We start from the raw sequence: 22,905 nt of genomic DNA, 5'->3' as shown, positions 1-22,905 counted from the left end.
ATAAAAGGCCCTTCATGATTTAACTGCAGCCAAAATTTGAAGCCTCCTCTTGTTCCGCCATGACCATGCACTCCACACCCTAGGTGTGCCACCCTGCTCCTTTCCCATAAAACTGGTTGCCTGCCTCTGTACCTCCTCTGCCTGGAGGAGGCCCTCAGCTGGGAAGCCTCCTGTTCCCTCCTCCTAGTTTCCTGAATGCTGGCCTTCCTCCCAAGTAAAGTTCATGTCTCTCTTCTGTGTTTCCATGTTGATGGTCATCTGTCTTTCAGGACACATATCAAGGTTCGTTCTAATTATTTGCTCACATCTACCTTCCCTGACCATGAGATCCTTGAACGAAGGCACCAGGTTCTTATTCTCAACATTAAAGTGTTAGTCTGGAGTCTGGCCAGAGCTCAGTTCAGTCACTCAGTTGTGTCTGACTCTTTACGACCCAATGGACTGCAGCATGCCAGGCCTCCCTGTCCATAACCAACTCCCAGAGCTTACTCAAACTCATGTCCATCGAATCAGTGATGGCATCCAACTATCTCATCCTCTGTTGTCCCCTACTCCTCCTGCCTTCGATCTTTCCCAGCATCAGGGTCTTTTCCAATGAGTCAGTTCTTCAAGTCAGGTGGCCAAAGGATTGGAGTTTCAGCTTCAGCATCAGTCCTTCCAATGAATATTCAGGACTGATCTCCTTTAGGATGGACTGGTTGGATCTCCTTGCAGTCCAGGGGACTCTCAAGAGTCTTCTCCAACACCACAGTTCAGAAGTATCAATTCTTTGGCACTCAGCTTTCTTTATAGTTCAATTCTCACATCCATACATGACTCCTGGAAAAATCATAGCTTTGACTAGATGAACCTTTTTTGGCAAAGTAATGTCTCTGCTTTTTAATATGCTATATAGGTTGGTCATAGTTTTTCTTCCAAGGAGCAAGTGTCTTTTAATTTTGTGGCTGCAGTCACCATCTGCAGTGATTTTGGAGCCCCCCAAAATAAAGTCTGTCACTGTTTCCATTTTTTTCCCATCTATTTACCATGAAGTGATAGGATCAGATGCCATGTTTTTAGTTTTCTGAATGTTGAGCTTTAAGCCAACTATTTCACTCTCCTCTTTCACTTTCATCAAGAGGCTCTTTAGGTCTTCACTTTCTGCCATAAGGGTGGTGTTATCTGCATATCTGAGGTTATTGATATTTCTCCCAGCAGTCTTGATTCCAGCTTGTGCTTCATCCAGCTCGACATTTTGCGTGACGTACTCTACATATAAGTTAAATAAGCAGGGTGACAATATACAGCCTTGACATACTCCTTTCCCAATTTGGAACCAGTCTGTTATTCAGTAAATATTTGATGAGCAGAATTAACAGTTTGACAAGGGCAGCTTTTCTTTAGATACCAGAAACAACCCTTTTTAAATGGACACATGTCATCCCTGCAGGAGCCGGATGTTCGGGGAGGGACTCACCTCCATTCTCCTCCCCTTCCTTAGGTTTCCACTGGCCAAACGGGCCACAATTCCCAGGGGATGGCTAACGCCTCTCCTGATGGTCTGTTTCCTGTTACTAGCTAAAGGAAACGATATACCATTGTGTTTGCCTTCTTTTTTCTCTCTTGGAGGACAGGAAGTTCAGAGCAAAGCCAGTGCTTCCTGATATAATTATTCTACAGACTGCCTCCTTCTTTTGCCTTTTTGCTTTCTTGGCTCTCACCTCCTAAGTTTAGTTTTAGAGGTTGCATGATTCTTTCATATCTGTGCTTTTCACTGAAAGCCATGTCACATCCTTTTGGAAGCAGGTGGGACGTAAATAATAAATGGGAGGTGAGGACACGATATGGTGTTCGTATGTTGCTCCACAACAGCCTTGCTGCTAACACCAGAGGTTTCCCACCCCATCTGTGGATGTATGCTCCTGCCTTCCTCCAAGGCACACCCGGGATTCTTGGTCACACTTGCAAGGCAGTGTCACTGCTTACATCATCCCTCGCTGGAATAAAGTCCGTTGACTTGTCCTTTCACTAGAGCACCTGTCACAGATTTCAGAGAATAGGTTCTGTGCATGCAAGGCCTTGATCTTTTTTTAAACGATCTGTATGTATGTATTTGGCTGTGTTGTGTCCTAGTTTCAGCACATGGAGTTTTTGTTCCATCATGAGGAATCTTTCATTGTGGCACGTGGGATCAGTAGTGGCCCTGTGGTATGTGGGGTCTTGGTTCCCTGAGCAGGGATCAAATCTGCAAATCTTTTCCATTGCAAGGCAGATTCGTAACCACTGAATCACCTGGGACCACTGGATCTCCAGGGAAGGCCCCTGCATTCATCTTTTTTATTTTTTGTATTTTTGGGGGCTGTGCTGGGTCTTCACTGCTACTTGGGCTTTTTTCTAGTTGTGGTGAGTGGGGGCTGCTCTCTAGTTGTGGTGTGCCGGCTTCTCAGTGCAGCGGCTTCTCTTGTGAAGCTTGGGCTTTAGGGCTGAAAGGGCTTCAGGAGTTGTGGCACAGGGGCTCGGTAGCTGTGGTTCCTGGCTCTGGAGCATAGCCTCAAAAGTTGTGGTGCGTGGGCCTAGCCGCTCCTTGGCACGTGGGGTCTGCCCGACTTATGGATTGAACCCGTGTCTCCTGCATTGGCAAGTGGATTCTCTACCACTGAGCCACCAGGGAAGAAGCCCTCCTGCATCCGTCTTTACCGTGGATGGATCTCCCTGACTTGCCTGCCATGTGCTTTGTAGGAGATTCTGAAAAGGTAGGGTGATTAGAAAAATATTACGCTTAAGAGTGATCACCTTTCATAGCATCTCTGGACACACACAAAGACACACATGTACACATGTAATTTTACATACAACTTCAAGGGGGTCAGGAACTCTGGTTTAAACACCCATTCTCTACAGGATGGCTTCAATGGGATGTTGTTCCCGGTCAGAGATGTCTACGTCATATGTGGGTGAATAAATACGTGATAAATGCCGAGGAAAGGTTGACAAGAGAACTGTACGATGGTTTTGCTTTACCTGCTTTAAAACTACCATAACTAATGCAGGCATAGTACTGACCCAAATGCACAGCCTGATGAACAGAAGAGAACAAGGAAGGAGATCCTGAAGACGGTGTATGATAAAGATGACGACCACACTCTGGGTTCAATCACAGAAGCAGAACCACTATCAGTGACATGGAGTGGCAGTTCTCAAGAGAGGTGATTTGACCCCAAGGTACATTTGGCAATGTGTGGAGACCTTATTATTATGTTTTTGTAGCTGCAACTAAGGGACAAGTGCTACAGTGTGTAGCAGAGGGCAGGGAGCTACTGATATCCCAATGCACAGGACAGCCTTGCATAACACAGTGATGTGTTAGAGAACTCCAACCCAGTGTTAATACCGTTGAAGTTGAGAAGCCCTGATATAAAGGATCTATTATTTACTATAGATTATACCTGGTGCTTCTCAGGTGGCACTAGTGGTAGAGAATCCCCCTGCCAGTGCAGGAAACCTGAGACATGGGTTCAACCCTTGGGTTGGAAAGATTCCCTGGAGGAGGTTGTAGCCTGGCAACCCACTCCAGTATTCTTGCCTGGAGAATACCATGGACAGAGGAGCCTAGCAGGGTACAGTCCATAGGGTCTCAAAGAGTCAGACATGATTGAAGAAATTTAGCATGCATGCAGGGTGTACACTTAAAATTTTACCAGTATTCAGGGACCCTAAAAGCAATGAACCTTTTTGCCCACAAGATCGACTCAACTTAAAAAGACAGAGACCTTACAAGGGTGGTCACGGTGTGGGGAGAGGGAGAACTACCTTTGTGATTGGTTGTTTTGAGCTGAACATTTGTGTCCCCCGAAAGTTCCTATGTCAAAACCTTATGCCCCGTGATGTGGTAGTTTTAGAAGATGGGGCCTTTGGGAAATAATTAGGGTTAGAAGGGCTCCAGATGAGTTTTCTCATCCAGGATTCATGTTCTTGTCAGGGTTACCAGCGAGCTGTGCCCTCTCTCTGCTCTCTGCCACGTGAGCCTATAACACAGAGCTGGAGGTCAGCACCGGAAGAGGCTCCTCATCAGAACCTGATCATTCTGGCACCTGATCTGTTATTTATAAGCCACCTAAATTATGGTATTTTGTTATAGCAGCCCAAAGTAAGACATTAGTGTTATTGTGAATTAGAGGCTCATTTTTGAGTAATTTTTAGAAATAATCATTAATACCAAAATATGCACAACTTTTAATTTAGGCTTCCCTGGTAGCCCAGCTGGGAAAGAATCTGCCTGCAGTGTGGGAGACCTGGGTTCGATCCCTGGATTGGGAAGATCCACTGGAGAAGGGGTAGGCTACCCACTCCAGTATTCTTGGGCTTCCCTGGTGGCTCAGCTGGTAAAGAATCTACCTGCAGTGTGGGAGATCTGGGTTCGATCCCTGGGTTGGGAAGATCCCCTGGAGAAGGGAAAGGCTACCCATGATCGCAAAGACTCAGACACGATTGAGCAACTTTCACTTTTAAAATAGTAACCCAACTTCTGGGAATCTAATAAACAAAAATAATGTCAATTTTTAATGATGAGCTTCCAGTTTATGTATTATAGCTGTGTTGACATGCGAACAAGTAAATACATAATGCGATATACTATGTTTAAAATATCGTGAAGTTCAATATCACTATTCACTTGGAGATCTAGTGAATGTAATTACTGCGATTAGCAGTATATGAACAATGGAAATATAGATAGATTCCATATTTGAAAAGAATCCTGCCAAAGAGAAAGTACGTGAGAGCACAGGTCAGATTGTTAACACTGGTTACAATGTATGCGTGCCTGTGTGTACAAGAGGAAGAGACTGCTCAGGGAAAAACAGCACTGTGTGTAGAAATTGACTGTGTAATGTGTGCTGACTTCAGAGACCTAAGCATCTGAAGAAATGTGTCTGTCTTAGATTTGAAGACGGATGCTTGTGGATTTCTACAGGAGGTTTATTCTGCTGGGCCTTTGTTAAGACACGCTGTCTCTTTCTCATGGAACAACCCCTCTATGCCACCATCGTGAGATCCAACTGTCAGCCCCACTCACTCAGCTCATTTCTACTCACCTTTGACGACCCAGCTTGGGGGCCACCTCCTCCAGGAAGCCCTCTCGAAGGCCCCTCCAGCCCCACAATCCAGGTGGGGGCCCCTCCTCTGGTCTCTCCTTGGGCCCCGCATCACCAGATCTTGCCCACTTTTCCAGCCGCTAGAATAGAAGCCAGCAGCATGATGTGTAATCTGTTTGCTCACTAATGAATCAGTTTCAGATTTTCTGACAGACATTTTGGGGAAAGGCCTCTGTTTCCAAGTGGTCATTAGAATTAGGCCACAATGCTTGTCAACGTAACACTAAAGCAGAGTGAGGCTTAGCCAAGAGGAGAGATTTTATTATTTAATGTCCCATCCCTCCCCTACTGGGCCCCATCTCTGAATACCAGGCACTTGTTGAGAATCTCCCTCTTCATCTGACATCTGGGGCTATGATATCCTGGGAAAACTCTATTTCTGTTTTTAATGTTTAAAGAGTAAAAATATACCGAGCACCTGTGGAGTCCCATTATCCACATGGGATGTCATGTTTGTTCAAACACATTCAGGGCCCAGAGACTGCTTACAGCATTGCCACTCAGCCTAATGCGTTCACATGCGGAGTCAGGATGTTAGCGCAAGCCCAGTGAACTTGTATTTACAGTCGAAACAGACCCTTGAAAAGGCTAAGGAAAATCCAGCAGTCCCTACCTGTGTCTGAAACCTCAGGGCCATGAAAAAATCATAGGAGAAGGCCCCTGTCCTCTGATACCCCTGTGCAGCAAGGCAAGGGGGGTAGATGGATGCTGTTTATCGGGAATTGTTGTGTGCCAGCATTTTCTTAAATTCTCTGATTTAATTCTTTCCTAAAAACTTACTTTTTAAAAATGAGGAAATTTGGGCTCAGAAAGGCTGAGTAATTTTCCCCAAACTTAAAAATAGTGATCATCAAACTGAAAAATCAGACTATGCTCCTTCCTTCTATCCTTAAATGGTACCCAAGACATTCTTCAGTGGGCAGCTAACTCCTGAATCAGCACAGAGGCTCCAGGGAATGCAGCAAGGCTCTGATCTGGCCAGAGAGGATGGCTGCTGGGCCTCCACGACACGGCACCCCCCAGCTGTGGGCTTCAGCCATGAGTTCCAAGGCGGAGACTCAGAGAGCGTGGTCAGTCTCTTGCCAAGTGTTTGAATCCAGAAGTCATGTGTGTTGGGGGCTCATGTGCCTTTGTGGAGTGGCCACTTTAGATCTGTGTGAAGAGAGTCAGAGATTGCAGAGCAATCTCTGCCAATAAACTAAGACAGAGCACCAGAGACTGAGGGGCTCCTGAGACACAGAGAGCACGCTGCTTCTTGACTTTCTAGTTTTGGGGACTGGGCGTTCACATGGCATCTGGGATTTGTGATACCCTGCTATCCTGTTAACAAACTCCTGCTTTACTTAATTGAATCTATGTCAGGTTGAGCTTCCCAGGTGGCACAGTGGTAAAAAATCTGCCTACCAATGCAGGAGACATGAATTTGACCCTGGATTGGGAAGATCCCCTGGAGAAGGAAATAGCAACCCACTCCAGTATTCTTGCCTAGAGAATCACATGGACAGAGAATCCTGGCGGGCTACAGTCCATGAGGTCACAAAGAGTCAGACATGACTTAGCACTAAGCACAGCCCAGCACAGCCAGGATTCTTGCCTGGAAAATCCCATGGACAGAGGAACCTGGTGGATGATAGTCCATGGGGTCACAAAGGGTTGGGTACAGCTTAGTGGCTAAACAACAACGACACCTACATGTCATGTCAGTTTGGTCCCCAAGTTGTATGCTTTGTCCAGAAGGCTCCCTATCCCAGCCCCGCAATTAACCAAAGCTGACTAAACACTGCCTTTATTCAACATGCCTTCCAAGAGGCCTTCCAGGAGGATACAGCTGACTGACGCCGCCTGTAGGCCCACCTGCTGTAGATGGAGGGCTCAAACAGTGGCTTCTGCTTCCTGTTTTACCACATGCTCTCCCCTTCAAGCTGCACTTATCCTAGACTTTACAGCACAGGGGTATTTTCCTGTCGACATCTGAAGCAGCTGGCAGCTGTTGGGGGTACACCACAGTGATGGACTTTCAAGGGTGCATCTGGTGACGCTCCTTTCATTCAGGCATCGGTGCCGACCACGGAGAACATCCTTCTCCTTAAGATTCTGGGAAGAAGGCTTTGGTCTAGCCTGGGTCACCTGTCTACCTCCTGGTTGTTGTTGTTGTTCAGTCGCCCAGTCGTCCAACTCTTTGCGCCCCCATGGACCACAGCACACCAGGCCTCCCTGTCCCTCACCATTTCCCGGAGTTTGCCCAGATTCATGTTCATTGCATCAGTGATGCCATCCAACCACTCATCCTCTGACACCCTCTTCCCCATCTGCCCTACAGTCTTTCCCATCAGGGTCTTTTCCAATGAGTTGGCTGTTTGCATCAGGTGACCAAAATACTGGAGCTTCAGTTCCCCTTGTTTAGAGGAGGACAAACAACCTTAATGTATGGTCCCATCAAGACCGTAACAAAGGGGGCATTAGCTCTCCAAAAGGAAAGTAGGATGCTATTATCAGAAAAAAAAAAAAAAAGAAGCAAACAAGCAGGACATCTAAATATCTACACTACCCAAGGCTACGATGTGTGGCCTCTGTTCATTTTCACCTGCGTTTTCCATGTACGAAGGCAAATGGGAGGGCTGCTTTGTCCCCTCCCCATGTATCTCCATAAGCTCTATGGGTCAGGGGAGAAGGAAATGGCAACCCACTCCAGTATTCTTGCCTGGAGAATCCCATGGACGGAGGAGCCTGGCGGGCTACAGTCAGTGGGATCACAGAGAGTCAGATATGACTGCAGTGACTGAGCAATGTGATTCTTTATATTTACTATAAACCAATTCAACCTGCATTTGAAAGTTATAGAGTGGGGTTGTAGGGTCCCCTCTGGGGCCTGCCTTGTCTTTTAGCATGGGTTGAGTCCCACGAAACCTTAAGGAGAAGCATTGTGCATGTCGGGTTGCTTCTGTTGGTTGAGCAGCCTACAGCTTCTTATCTTAGTGAGAGGCCTCAGATTCTGGGTCCTTCCCTTTCCCTGGGGAAGCCGTCACACTATTCTGTTTGCAAAGGCAGTTACTCTGTATCTGGATGAGCCTCAAGACTGTCACACCAGTTCTCCTTAAAGATCCTGAAAGGAAGACAGTTGTGTTGTTTTCAACTTGAAGAGGTTTCCTCCCAGAGTGTCACCCTTTCCCCGACTCAGGGGATGTGAAGAAAGGTGGGGTGTAGGTGGCCTGCTGATGCTGGAAGGGGCTCCACCAGCACCCGCCATCCTCCTGCCCCATTGCCTTCTCTGGGCTTTCTGCAGGTCTTTGAAGGAGGCATTGGGGTGAGGGCACTCCTAAGTGAGGAAGTTCTTATGAGGCTGTGTCCCCCTCTCCCCTTTGCCCACCCACAAAAAGATCTGAAACTTCTTTAAGCCAACATTTTCGCCTTCAGTTTTTGAATAAGTGAAACTTGAAGCTTTGATACCTTATTTATTTTAAAATCAAATGTAACTCCTTCCCACACAGCCCAGATGTTCCTTCACTTTTCCTATTTTGACTTCCGCTTGACATGAGTGATGACTGATGGAAATGAGGGCCAGCGAAGGTGTCACTGCAAACCACCCCCTGCCCCTTGAAAGGCTCCTGACCTGTGGATTCTCCCAACTCTTCACCCAGAGCTTCTCTGCCCCCTCAAGACCCTGGTTGATCTTGTGTCTGAACTTGGGAAATGTGTGAGCCTGCTAATTCAGGCTCACTCTGTCAGCTTGCCTATGCTGGCACATCACAGAGATGGATGAAGAGCCAGAGTAAAAATGAACCTAAAATAAATGGTATTTGAAGACCTTGAAACAGATTAATTTAGATGTGATTTGAAAAAGAGTGGGTTGGCTTCCCCCCGTGATTAATTTCTTAGTTGGGATTTGGAGATTTTCTTTTTTTAATGGTAGAGCAAAAGATTCAAGTTCTATCCCTTTAATTTCTTCACATTGCTGCAGAGAGTAATGAAGGCTCAACTTGGCTCAAATATTTTTCCTTTGTGTAGAGCGGGCACTCAATTAATGAGAGGACACTTGGGCTTCTGGGTACGAGAGAGCTTCTTCTACCCTCCCAGCTCCCACTGCAGAGAGAGGGAGAGGCAGATATTAAACATGGCTCAAAAAAAAAAAGAAAAAAAAATAAGTAAAGAAGAGCCCTGGTCCTTGAACTACCTCTAAAAGATATCCTATTACATTTTTTTCAGTGTTTCCTAGGAAACCAGTTCAGTGTAAAAACGTATTCTTTGTCTTCTGCTCTTTGCAAAATTGTTTGAACCATCATATCTCATAAAAGGTTGCTCCACCGGCAATTTGAACAGCATTTAAAAAAAAAAAAAAAGCTTAATCTGCAGTTTGCTGCACCAATGAAGGTGATACACCTTTATCAAAGGCTTGAATGCTTCAGATTGTATTTGCTGAAAACGGATAAGATTATGCCATTATTTCTGAAGTGTCTGTGGAATCAAATCTCGTTGTCTTTTCCCCTCCAAATCATGTCTCCCACCCCCCAGACTCAAGTTGCTTAAAAAAAAAAACAAACTCCTAAGATGGTTTTAGGAGATTCTTCTTACTACTTACATAGAACATCAAAAAAGAAAAGCAAACCTGCCTCCTTTCTTCATGCCATCCTTTCTTCCTCTTCCATCATCTTTCCCTCCCTCCCTCTCCCACCTCCTTCTCCCTAATATTCAGCAGGTGTGTGCTTGGTGTCCGCAGCTGATGTACTTGTGTGTCTCCAGGGTCATTGCAGACTCACAGTCCCCTCATGCCCACTCTGCCGTCTGGGGTAATCTCTGATTTCTATTCCACTATCATTGCGTGTTTAGTTCTTACTGTGATTTGGCAGACAATGTAAGTATTTGAGTGTGTACTGGGGTGGGGCTCTCATGAGGCTCCAGGGTTCAGGGTATTGGAAGATTTGTTTGTTTTGGACATGTGAAATTTCAGTTGCTAACTTCATCTCACATGCAAAAGCCCTTTGGAAAATGGGACCAGCGTCCCTGCAGCACTGGCGTGGGCGTGAGCATATGGTGTAGCTGCGGGATGGGCTGCTCGGTGTTGTCTGTACCGTTGGAAGAGTGTTGCTGAGGGATTAGTCTGACTCCCATCCCTTGTGTCATTAATCACTTAGTTTCCTGCAGAGTTGGCTGTCTCTTGGAGTCTGGTGTGTGTGTGTAAGTCGCTCAGTCATGTCCGACTCTTTGCGGCCCCACTGACTGTACCCCCCAGGCTTCTCTGTCCATGGGATTCTCCAGGCAAGAATACTGGAGTGAGTTGCTGTGTCCTCCTCTGGGGGATCTTCCTGACCCAGGGATCGAACCCAGGTCTTCTGCATTGCAGGTGGATTCTTTACTATCTGAGCCACCAGAGAAGCCCAAGAATACTGGAGTGGGTAGCCTATCCCTTCCCAGGAATCGAACTGGGTTCTCCTGCATTGCAGGTGGATTATTTTTACCAACCGAGCTACCCAGGAAGCCCTGGTGTCTGATAAGCACTCTTTATCATGTTAAAAAAGTATCTCTTAGCCCACCTCAGCTCATAAGACATAAGATAATTAAAAGCACTGGCTATGGGGTTATCTACCCATCACCAGCTCAGTGAGTATGGAGGTTCTTTAATTTTTCGGTGCTTCACTTGGCTTATCTGTCATATGGCACTGACAAAGGCAGGGTTCTTGTGAGGATTCAGTGAGCTAAAGTTGGGAAACGGAGAAGGCAATGGCACCCCACTCCAGTACTCTTGCCTGGAAAATCCCATGGACAGAGGAGCCTGGTGGGCTGCAGTCCATGGGGTCGCGAAGAGTCGGACACGACTGAGCGATTTCACTTTGACTTTTCACTTTCATGCATTGGAGAAGGAAATGGCAACCCACGCCAGTGTTCTTGTCTGGAGAATCCCAGGGACGGGGGAGCCTGGTGGGCTGCCGTCTCTGGGGTCGCAAGAGTCGGACACGACTGAAGCGACTTAGCAGTAGCAGCAGCAAAGTTGGGAAAACACATAACCCAGGGTCTGGTACCTGGTGAGTGTGTGATCAGTGCTGCTGCTGTTATGACAACCGTGGTAACTGCTAGCAGTAACTTTGTTCCTGCGTGGATGTGTGTGGAGACTCAACTCTTACTGTCTTATCTCTGATGATAACTTAGTTTAGCAAATAATTTCTTGTGTACCTACAATTTATCAGGCTCAATTGTTGACTGTGGACTTACAAAGGTGAAAAAGATTCAGTTCCTGCCCTTTGGTGTGTTTACAGTCTAATGGAGAATTAAATCTTTCCAATGGGTTTGTGGTACAAATGAGAAGTTACAGGCTGCCTTGGGGGACAAGAGAAGGAAAGCCCGCTTCTGCGTGAGAACTCAGGAAGGCTTGGTGGATGCACGCTACCTAAACCAAGTGTTGATGTGGCAGTTCGTGGTTGATTATGTTTCATTTCCACTGGGTCTTAGCTGTGGCATGTGGGATCTAGTTCCCTGACTAGGGATTGAACCTGGGCCTGTTGAATTGGGAGCAGAGTCTTAGCCACTAGACCACCAGGGAAGTCCCTTCCCCTTCTTTTTTAAAGTCCCAGCACACTTCTGAGTTTTTGCTGAGCACAAGCCTCTGAAGTCTACATTTCCTAGTTTCCATCACTTGTGTTGCTCTGCAGTTACATTCCTGTCCCTGCCTGGGATGTGCTGAAGAGCTCCTTGCAACTATTGGGATGAGCTCTTAAAAACGGCTGGGAATGCTCCAGCATGCCTTCTACTCTCCTTTGCTCTTCCTGTTGACTGAGAAAATGGCACGATTAGAAGAGCTGCTCAGATCCAAAGAAAGAAAGAGCATGTTGAAACCTGCAGAGCTGCTGGATCGTGTGTTTTGGGGCTTTTCTGTGAGAGTGAAATGAACTTCTGTCTTTTTTTTCAGCCTCCAAGTTCTGCTGTTACTTTTTTTTTCCAGAAGTTAAATTTGTACTTCACAGCGTATGGTGTCAGGCAGTGAATTAGGAATTGGGACGCCTGCTTCCTGCCCTCAGCTCTAGACACGGACAAGCAGTGTATCACTGAGCCACCGCTTCTGATTTCATCTTCTCCAAGGGAAGGGTGTCGCACTACATCTTCAGCACCACGAGACACGTGATACTGACTCTCACTGACACTTCTGGCACAATGCTTTACAGGGTAACGAAGCAGTTTTTCTCTTGGAACAAATGTCACAAACTCTTGGGATGTGGCTCAGGGATGGGCTGGGGACTGAGTGAGCAGTTCCTCCATCCAGGCCAACTGGAGCCGAGATTGGAAATGCTTTGGACCTGGACAGGGCAGCACTGCAGGTGTGCCCAGGGAATGAGGCTATGGGGGTGTTGGCAGAAAGTACAAGACTCATTGGAAAAGACCCTGATGCTGGGAAAGATTGAAGACAGGAGGAGAAGGGGAAGACAGAGGATGGTTGGATGGCATCACTGACTTGATGGACCTGAGTTTGAGCAAGCTCCAGGAGTTGGTGATGGACAGGGAAGCCTGGCATGCTGCAGTCCATGGGGTCACAAAGAGTTGTATACGACTGAGCAACTGAACAACAACAACAACAAGTCACCATAGCGGACAGGTGATCCAGGGCCACCAGGCATCATAGGATGCTGTGAACATTGCCTCAACACCCAAGGCGGTGAGTGAACTTGCAGCTCTGTTCCTTGCAGTGCATTCTGGGGCCTGTTCTGGAGGCCAGGCTGTCTAGCCCAGAGACTGCACTGGGGCCAAGCAGAGAGGAAGAGTCCTGGGAGCAGCAAAGGCAGGATTCAGTGATAGGACTACCGGTTCCCCCCAGCCAGCCATCTAGGAATGGAGAAGGAGAACAGCACTGTAGGCTGGGGAGGCCCTGGCCTCTCAGCAGGTGTCATGTGGCTGAGATGGCCACACCAGTAAGAAAGAGCCCGCGCTCTCTCCGGCCAAGCAGGGCTTTTGTTTAAACAGGTCCGGCTGGCTGCTTTTGTTTTCAGATAAGTAGTGTTAGGGGAGAGAGAAAAAAGAGACGTTTCCATTATCAGCAGGATGGGGACTCAAAGTCATTTATTAATCGGAAGATTTAAAGGACTGGGACCTCATTTTGGATGCCACGTTGGGGAAGAAGAATGCAGCAGGATTTTGCATTTTGTCAGCACCAGTAAACATTTACCTTGGGTGACTTTAACGCGCTCCTGCGAAGTAGACAGGGGCACTGTCATCGTCCACTTCGCAGATGGGAAGAGGAAGATGCCAAGAGTTTGAATGACCACCCCACAACTGGGGAGGCAGGCTTAGAGTAGGCCCACAGACTCACAATGCGAGGCACTTTCTTCTCAGCTGCTTTGCCTGGTGAGAAGTGAGAACTCTAAGTCACCAAATGAGGGCTGACTGTCCCTACAAGCCCCCAGGGGCTGGCCTTTGTGGGGCATCTCATCCTCCTGACACCACCCCCACTGAGCCCTGCTCTGTCCCTGGGCCCAGGCTCTTCAGCTGCTCTGGCCAGGTAATTAGAGAGGATCTTTTAGGGTCACTCTTTCCTGCGGACAAAACAAGCCCTTTGGTTTCTCAATTAGAAAGCTCAACAGATTGAGTGACAAGGAAAAGTTTTTGATCTTGCTATTACAGTCACCTAATTAAAATGAGAGGCAGATGTTCTAACACCTAGTAATTTTCACCTCACTTTACTCTGGCTCCAATTACAGCCCTTCCCTACTGACTTACACTGTTTAAATTACAAAGTCAGAAGGAAATATGAGTATTTACCTGTTTCTATTCATTCATGTAAGTCTAACACATTATCTTTTCTCCCCAAGACAGAAATGTGATCATAGGCCTTCTCCCTGGAAGCAGAGAGGGACACGTCTTTGGTTCTTAAAATTAAACACCAATAAGAATTTGAATCAGCCCGCACCTAGTCAGACTTCTATAGACAACTTTGTTTCACAAAAGAAATGTACTCTTTCCCCAGGGATGGAGGAGGCACGTCTCTACAACAATTGCAGTCGGTATTGTCCTGGAATACACACTTTGGAATAGAAAAACTCCCTTTACAAAGTCACCTATTATTGGTTCAGACCCTCTAGATCAGGGAAAGTTAATTGCTTCAAAGGTCATTCTGTTTTTTGAGTACATAATTAAGTAAAGAGCACCCCGCAGCAGTTGGAATTATGTATATATTTTGTACCAGAGCTACCAGAGGTGGTGCCAGCCAAGCCTTCATCTTTGCTGAAAGCATAGTTGTGTACTGAGAAAAGGCTTGTGGGTTGGGATCAGGGTTTTAACTGGTAAATAAACATAGCAAGCCATCAACCAAGCAGAAAGGTAACAGTGGGGTAAAGAAGAAGGGTGATTTTCCTCTCCCTCTAAGTGGAATCTGTCTGAGGTTGCAAGTCAGGAGGTGAGTGAAGATGCCGGCTTCTTCAGAGTGCTGTAGAACAGCCCTGCATAGTGACTGGCTGGGTCACGCTGCCCCCAGGGCAGGAGGGAGGCCAGCCATCCATTCCGGACGAGATGGACCTGGCCCTTGTGCACCACGTACCCTATGAACTCCAGGGTGGCCATGGGCAGTGATGTGAGAGAGGAAGATGGGTACCTAGGTGGAGGCCATCACCTTCTGTCTCCTTTTGGGAGAATTGTCTAGGTGTTCAACTGAATCATCCCACCACTGACATCAGAAATGGAGTCAAATTGTTTAGCTGATATCCATAGTGCTGAAGTGGCCAAAGGGGCTTACGTGAGAAGTCAACAGGGATTTTTTTTTTTTTTAAAGAAAACCATTTACTTATTTTTTTGTTTAGTCTGGGTCTTAATTGTGTCATGTGTGCGTGCTAAGTCGCTTCAGTCATATCCAACTGTGTGCTACCTTATGGACCAGAGACCACCAGGCTCCCCTGTCCATGGGATTCTCCAGCCAGGAATACTGGAGTGGGTTGCCATGCCCTCTTCCAGGGGATCTTCTTGACCCAGGGGTCAAATATGCATCTCTCATGTCTCTTACGTCTCCTGAATTGGCAGGTAGGTTCTTTACCACCAGCGCCACCTGTGAAGCCCTAATTGCAGCATGCAGTATCATTTTTTTCAGTTGTGATGTGTGGGATCTGGTTCCCTGACCAGGAATTGAGCCCAGGCCCCCTGCATTGGGAGCACAGATTCGTAACCACTGTCCCGCCAGGGCCGCCCCCCAGCTGAGCTATTTCTTACTAACCTCTTCCTCTATACGTAATTCTCCTCATTCTTCTATGGAAGGAAGGGTAAGCAGAGTCTTTATCCTTCTACATACGGGACATTTCTTCTGTGTTTTGAATTAATCCTGCGTTCTCTTAAGCTTCTTGAATTTCTCTTGTGCTCTTGGGGTTTGGATAGGAAGAAGAAGCTATAACAGCCGGGTCTTTCATCCTTTTCTTCCACTGAGGCGGCCCGCGTCACCGCCCCTGAAGTGGCAGGGTGCGTCTCCAGAAGGGAGGTCAGAGAATTTGGCTTCAGCTCTTTCTTTTCCTGCTTTGTGGACAGTTCCTTATAACCCGGCTGGCATCAGGACTTTGCAGACGCAGGAAGGAAGAGATGTGTTCTTTAATGATGGAAAAATATTAGAGCACAATGCCCTCAAAATAGAACGTGTGCACCTCGCCTTTATTTTGGGGACTTTTATTGTTGTAACCATCTCTCCTGGGAAATGCTGTGGGAGGCTTTCCCCCTTTGGTGAAGCAGAATAATTGTGTAACCTGAGATGTCCCCGAGAGAGCTGAGGAGATGATGTCAACACACAGGTTTTAGAAACATGACTGCATTTTTTTTTAAATGTCAATCACTGCTCCAGTAACATCCCTTGTCTCCAAAGTCCAATTTCTGTAAAACGAAGATAATCATATATGTGGCTGCCCACCCCACTAGGCCGTGATGAAGATCAAATGATATAATGGATAAGATTATGTCTGCAGACTATAAAATGCCCCAATGTAAATTGTCATTTTCATCAGCAGTCAGAAGACCTGCTTCTTTTGGGTTGGTGCCATTCCACATCTTTTATGAAGCAAGCATTAGCCTTATTTTTGAGATTTGTGCTTCTGCGCTGACACGGATCAGGCCTGCAAAATGTTCAGTGTCCATACCTAAGAAAGAAGTTTGTTGAGATCACCCACTTTCTCATCACCCTGTAACGTGGTCAGGGCAGGTGTCATGATGAACAGGATAAAAGAGAGCGTTTCATTCTCAGACAGAGTTTTCATCATCTTTCTCCTCCTAGGAGACCCCTGGGAATCCTGCCAGAGTTTCTTTTCGTGTTGGTTGCCTGGCACTGGTGTCGTGTCCAATGTCACCTTCATCTGTTTTTTTTTTTTTTTTAACTGAAAATCATCAATGAGAAAAATGCCTTCAATTTCATGGTGTCCTACTTTCACCTTCATTAACATCCCCTTATTTGAACCATTATTGCAGCTCCGTCAGTGGGACCAATAATGTGGGACCAATCACTTGATGTTAGTGATTCTCGAGAGAGAATCTCCTTCTATTTGAAGCAGATTAGGAAGAATAAAAAAACCCTGCCAGTGCCTGTGGGCTGCCGGTGACCCATGTCCAGGCCACTCTGCAAAGGTCTTGGCCCCCAGTCCTGTGACTATGGTTTATGACAGTTTGTGTGTACATGCTTAGTCAGTCATGTCTGACTCTTGGTGACCCCATGGGTTGCAGTCCGCCAGGCTCCTCTGCCCACGGGGTTCTCCAGGCAAGAGTACTGGAGTAGGTTGCCATTTCCTGTTCCCAGGGATCTTCCCAGACCAGGGATCGAACCCACATCTCCTGCACTGCATGTGGATTCTTTTACTGCTGAGCCACCTGGGAAGCCCCTTATGACTGTTCACTTTTGACTACAAAGTGCTGAGATGGAACGCATGTTTTATCAGGAAAAGGGAGGAAAGCCTTCCCAAAGGGTCCACGTTCAGTAGGCACTGGTTCTGACCCCGGTGCCACGTTTGGTTTTAGACACCAAGAGGGGAAAAGCCTTGTCACAGCAGCTGTGTGCACATGTGTGCAGGGATGTGTTTACCGAGGGGGTTGGGGAACTCCCCACCACTCAGCTGCCTCTCTGGATTGGCTCGGATTTCATTTCCATTTGCCAGAGGGACATCTGCACGTTTTTCTGCCCAGTCATATCTAATGTGCATCAGTTCAGCCCTAACCCTCTGTTGAGGTTAACCACCCCCACCTCCAGGCATCCCCTAGGGGTTAGAGCTGAGGATACACAATAGTCTAAATGGAATATTGAAGATCCCCATCTGTCTGGCAGGCCCGATCAATAATTGTGAGCCCTTCCTTCCCAATTCTGTACAAGAGACACGTCACCATCTGGGTTTCAGAAGGGTGTGAGATGCAGGTTTCTAAGAGTTACTGAGTCCAAACACCCAGCTGTCACAGTGTTCAGCCTGGACAAGGATTAAGCTCTTAATTGTGTATTTTGTTACTAAAGGGTTCTTTGAAATATCCCTCACCCTTTCCCTCATGCAAAATATCCCAGAGTCTGAAACTGTAGGTGCCCTTCTGACAACTTCTATTTCACTTGCTGAATGATTTTTCTGGAAAGAGCTTTTGTTCTGGCAGTCAGACCTAGGCCTTGTGGATTCTGTGAGTCTTGTATGTCTTCTGCCAACTTACAAGACTGAACAATGAGACACATTTGTGCTTGCTTGACACTGTACTTAAGGGAAGCAGGCACGTCTAAGACACCATGAAATACCTAGCCTGGCCCCATGAAATACTTAGCCTGTACTGGGACAGCCACTCCTGGGAGCTGGCTATCTAAAAACTTTTGGCAGAAGCCACCAACCCTATAACAGGCAAGCAAGCAAACACAATTAAGAAGCTAGGTTACCTGATGCACATCTCAGGTCTGAGCAGGGACATCCTCAGGGCCTAAAATGCAGCTAAAATATAGGCTGCATCTGGTCAGCGTTGGTCACCTCTTCACCACCAGAACAAAGCCGACTTCAGTGAAAGTCACCATCTCAAGTTTCAGGTTGCACAGTAGGCAGGACTTGTCTACCTACTTGTCAGTGTGGTCTGAACCTCAGCCTATCCCTTTGCCTCAACCTGGAGGAAGGAATTAGGGATGCTCAGCTGGGGAAGAGTGAGGTGTGTCCAGATGGCTTCCAGAAGGATGGCTGAGTGATTTGGAGATGCAGTTTGGGAGTAGTAGGTGTCAGGTCTTTTAAGCTAGAATTACTCTAATGATGAAGGTGAAAGAGGAGAGTGAAAAAGCTGGCTTAAAACTCAACATTCAGAAAACTAAGATCATGGCATCTGGTCCCATCACTTCATGGCAAATAGAAGGGGAAAAAAGGAAACGGTGACAGATTTTATTTTCTTGGGTTCCAGAATCACTGTGGACGGTGACTGTAGCCATGAAATTAAAAGACTATGACCAACCTAGACAGCATACTAAAAAGCAGAGACATTGCCAACAAAGGTCTCTCTAGTCAAGCTATGGTTTTTCCAGGAGTCATGTATAGATGTGAGAGTTGGACCATAAAGAAAGCTGAGCACTGAAAAAATTGACGCTTTTGAACTGCGGCGTTGGAGAAGACTCTAGAGAGTCCTGTGGACTGCAAGGAGATCCAACCAGTCAATCCTAAAGGAAATCAGTCCTGAATATTCATTGGAAGGACTGATGCTGAGGCTGAAACTCCAATACTTTGACCACCTGATGCAAAGAACTTTTCATTGGAAAAGACCATGATGCTGGGAAAGATTGAAGTAGTAGAAGGGGTTGACAGAGGATGAAATGGTTGGATGGCATCACCAACTCAATGGACATGAGTTTGAGTAAGCTCCAGGAGTTGGTAATAGACAGGGAAGCCTGGTGTGCTGCAGTTCATGGGGTTGCAAAGAGTTGGACACGACTGAGTGGCTGAACTGAACTGAATAGTAAAAGGCAATAAATTTGTGTTTTTACCACCAGCTTTAGGATCATGGGCAAATCCTTTTACTCAATGGACTACAGCTTCCTCATTTTTTAAAGCAGAAGGGTCCGATAAGCTGTTGGTCTCCATTTGACATTTGTGTTAAACTGGACAGGACAAACCTGTCAGTCACAGAAGGAGAAGGAAGCGCTTCTGACCAGCCAAGGAAGGAATGGTCACAGAGCTGAGTCAGTTCTGTTTCCAAAAGAATCCAAAACTGGATGTGGGGTTTTCATGCATTGCTCCTACCAACTTGGCATGCCGCTTGGCACACTGCCTGACAGTCAGTAGCCTCTTCCTGAACCAGTCCATTTTCCACATTACTGCCAGGTAGCTTTCTAAACACAAACACATGTGCTTGCAGCTTCATAGACTTCTAATGCGCTCCATTGCCCATCAGCTACACAGGCCTCTCCTGATCTGACCCCTTTCCCAGCCCTGCCCTGGCCAGGCTTTTTCACAGATCCTGCTCAAGGTTCACGCAACTTTCTGTGTTGCAATCACAGCGCCCTTGGCACCTTTGTACAAGTTAGCCCTTCTGTCCAGGTCAGATGTCCAGAGAACTGATTCTATAAGGACCAGCTGATATGCAGAGCCCCAGATCTCTGGGCCCTTCCCTCAGCACTTTCTTCCCATCGTTCAGTCTTAGAGGCCATGTCCACCCCTCCTTATAAATTAGGAAGCAGGGACTATATTCTAGTCAACTTTGTGTCTGATAGCACTTGACCCAGTGGGTGGGATTCAAGTAAAATAATTGGAAATAACTTAGTAAAAGGTGACCAGACCACTGAGGGGTGTAAACTGAGGTCCAGCCACAGCTTTTCACATTCAAACTGACCCAAAACACTTGAAAAAAATAATTTCAGAAGGTCAACAGTAAACTACTACAGCTGAAGACTTATTTAAATAACTATTTTAAAAATACGCCAGAAGGGGGAAAAAACCTGATCTAGGCATTTCAAAATGCTACCCTGCAAAATAAAAACCAAGTGCTGCGCTGCAATATACCTCCAGCCGTGTCTTCTGGCTTATAAGAGATAGATGCTAACAAGGAGTAAAATCTGGCACCCTCTACCTTATTAATATGTAAAAAGGCTGAAGTCACATCTGTGCAAAGATCTATTTTTAGTGGACCTTACATACTAAAATCCTAGCCTTGATCTCTTAAACTATCAAGCCTACCATAAATGTTTGATGATGAACAAGCCCATAAAAAGAAAATGCATAAAATGAATCGAGGGAGTCAACGTGTGCTCTGCCTTTTAATTACTGATGGCTTCTGCTCCAATCCTGCTCCGGGCTGGGTGCAGGCAGAGAAAACACACCAATAATTTGGGGAGCAGGGTGTGGGTACTGCAAACAAATGGGCCTAACTACATTGTGATTTATGCTTTGGAAGCCAAATAAAGATGGAAAGAGAAGCATCTGAGCCCACAAGGGGAGGGGCGAAAAAGGAGGAAATTATGAGATAAACAAAAGCATTCAGGACACAAAAGAGAATGCAGAACAGTCTTGTTTTATTACTTTTAAGTAATAAAGAGCCTTTTCCTTGCCTTTTTGTCTTTTTTTCCTTTTTTTCTCTTCTTTTTTTTAACTTTTTTACAACATACATTAAGTCATGAATCAGATGTTAGGGGATGTGGAGATGGAAGGAAAATTGGTGACATCACAATATTTTTACAACTTTACAACAAATATAAATCTGAGTTGGTTGCATCTACCAGTGTCTAGCAAGGGTGGAGAGCAAAGGCACACTCAGGCTTAGGGACCCTCCCCCCACACGCTGTGGGGAACGAAAGAAAACGGGAAAAATACTTCAATGCAGAAGACCACCTCAATACCTGTGGGCATTTTAGGGTTAACACCATGAGTGATGGGTTGTGGGAGGCAGGGAGGGGTGGAGGCAGACACGGGTCTCTGTAACACAGCTGAGGCATCGATGCCCACACATGGGGACCAGAGAGAGCAGTGGGTGCTGCACCTCATTTCTAGTGGGAGTGAAGCTTGGGGAAGAAGGCAGCAGGGTTGATCTATACCCATCATCTTCCTAAGTTCCCCATTTCTAAAGAAAATAGATGGAAAGAGACAATATCTCTTTGCAGCGAAGTTTCATGGTTTCAGGGCACAGAGTTCACAGGGTGTGAATATGGATCCCATTAACAAAACAAAAGCATAACCACACAAGAACAACAAACACCTATTCCAAACGAGAGCAAAACTGAAGGGATGTCTGGAATAAAAAGGTCGTGCATGTCTTCTGGCTGCACACCCAGGTCTCACTCTGATTCTGGAGGTACCACTCTTCACTGGCCAATTCAAAGTTATCCCAGATTGTCTTTTTCAGAAGTTTTCTTTTTGAGACAAAACTAAACCCAGAGATTGAACTGGAAATGAAAACGAGACAAAGAGGCCACCAGATATACTGTTAAGCGGTTTAAAAAAACAATAACAACCAACAACAATACTCACAGTTTACAGTATGTTGACAGTTCTTTGCAACAGAGTAAGTAAACAAAAGTCCCTTGTGTGTGCTTGAGCTAATGAAAACCAAGGGGAAAAACACACCCCCCACCCCCTCCCCCTACAAACAACAGCCACAAAAGGATAATGAAATAAAAAAAACTTTAAAACCTTTTGCCCCAGTCAACGTTTTTGCAGCATCCATTGTGGTTGGCCTTGTACTTGGAGTTACTCATTAATCAAAGCAGGGACCGGCCTGCCTGCATCTATTTCCATGTTATTTCTTTGTGTGCATTGCACATGTGTGCCTAGCACATGGCTTGGAGACTACCCCCAGGTGCCTGCCCAGCCTTACACAGCATGTTCTCCTGGCAGTGGACACAGCAGAAATGAGGACTGGGACATTAGTCCCTTTTCTGCTGGCTAATGAGGACATCATCATGTTGAAATGATCTGAGAATACAAGGGAAGCAGGGAGCTCTGGAGGAAGAAAGAGGATTTGCCACCCACAATACTGGGATCCATGCTTGGCAGCATGGCCAAGGGGTGGTTGGGGTTGGCACCACTAGATGGAAGTGTGAATCGGGCTGCAGTGCCACCTGGCTCTCCTGTAACCATCACTACTGCATCCTCCTCCTCTCAGCTGGATGCTAATCTTCCAGAGGACTGCAGTGGGGGTGGGGGGAGGGAGGATCAAATAAATATCTGCATTTATTCAAAAGAGGGAAAAGATTATCAGAATGACAGTTTACAAGTATACACAACTCAGGGTGTAAGGCACAAATTTACATGTGGAAAACAGGCTATTCACAGATGTAACCCCACGAAAAACCTGTGTGATCAAACCATTAATTTATGCAAGGTAGCAGCCAGCATATTAATTAGTTCACACCATTGGTAGATTTTGTTTGCTGTCTCACATGCAAGGTGAAATGAGATGGTGTTTCACAGGCTGGTGCCTTCACAGAAAGTAGGAACCCTTGACAAAGCTATGTTGGCAGCAATGGGACACGAGGTGCCATTCTCAAAGTTCCTCTCCTGGTTGCTTTAGAAGTTAGGATCTGGAAGGACTTTTAAACAAAATATTCTTTTGCCTGTTATAGGCCAGGGACCTGACCAGAAAATTAAGCTGGTAGATTTAAATAAATATTCCCCTCTTAAAGTGTTTTTTCTTTAGCTAGAGATCAGACAGTCCAAACACAAAGCTCAGAATTCCAGCTCCGACTTATTTACTCAGTGAATTTATTGTAAAAATAAAGAAACTCAATTATTCCAGTTAATGGATTTCACGTTAAATAGTTTTAACTATCAAGGGGGCTTTCTGAAGAGCTGTTCAGAGGATGGTATGTGGAAGAGTCCTTTCCTTATGGAAAAAAAAAAGTGAACAA

This window comes from Capricornis sumatraensis, chromosome 9 (assembly GCF_032405125.1).
Source record: "Capricornis sumatraensis isolate serow.1 chromosome 9, serow.2, whole genome shotgun sequence".
Classification (NCBI taxonomy): Eukaryota; Metazoa; Chordata; class Mammalia; order Artiodactyla; family Bovidae; genus Capricornis; species Capricornis sumatraensis.
Note: the sequence above shows the minus strand (reverse complement) of the source record.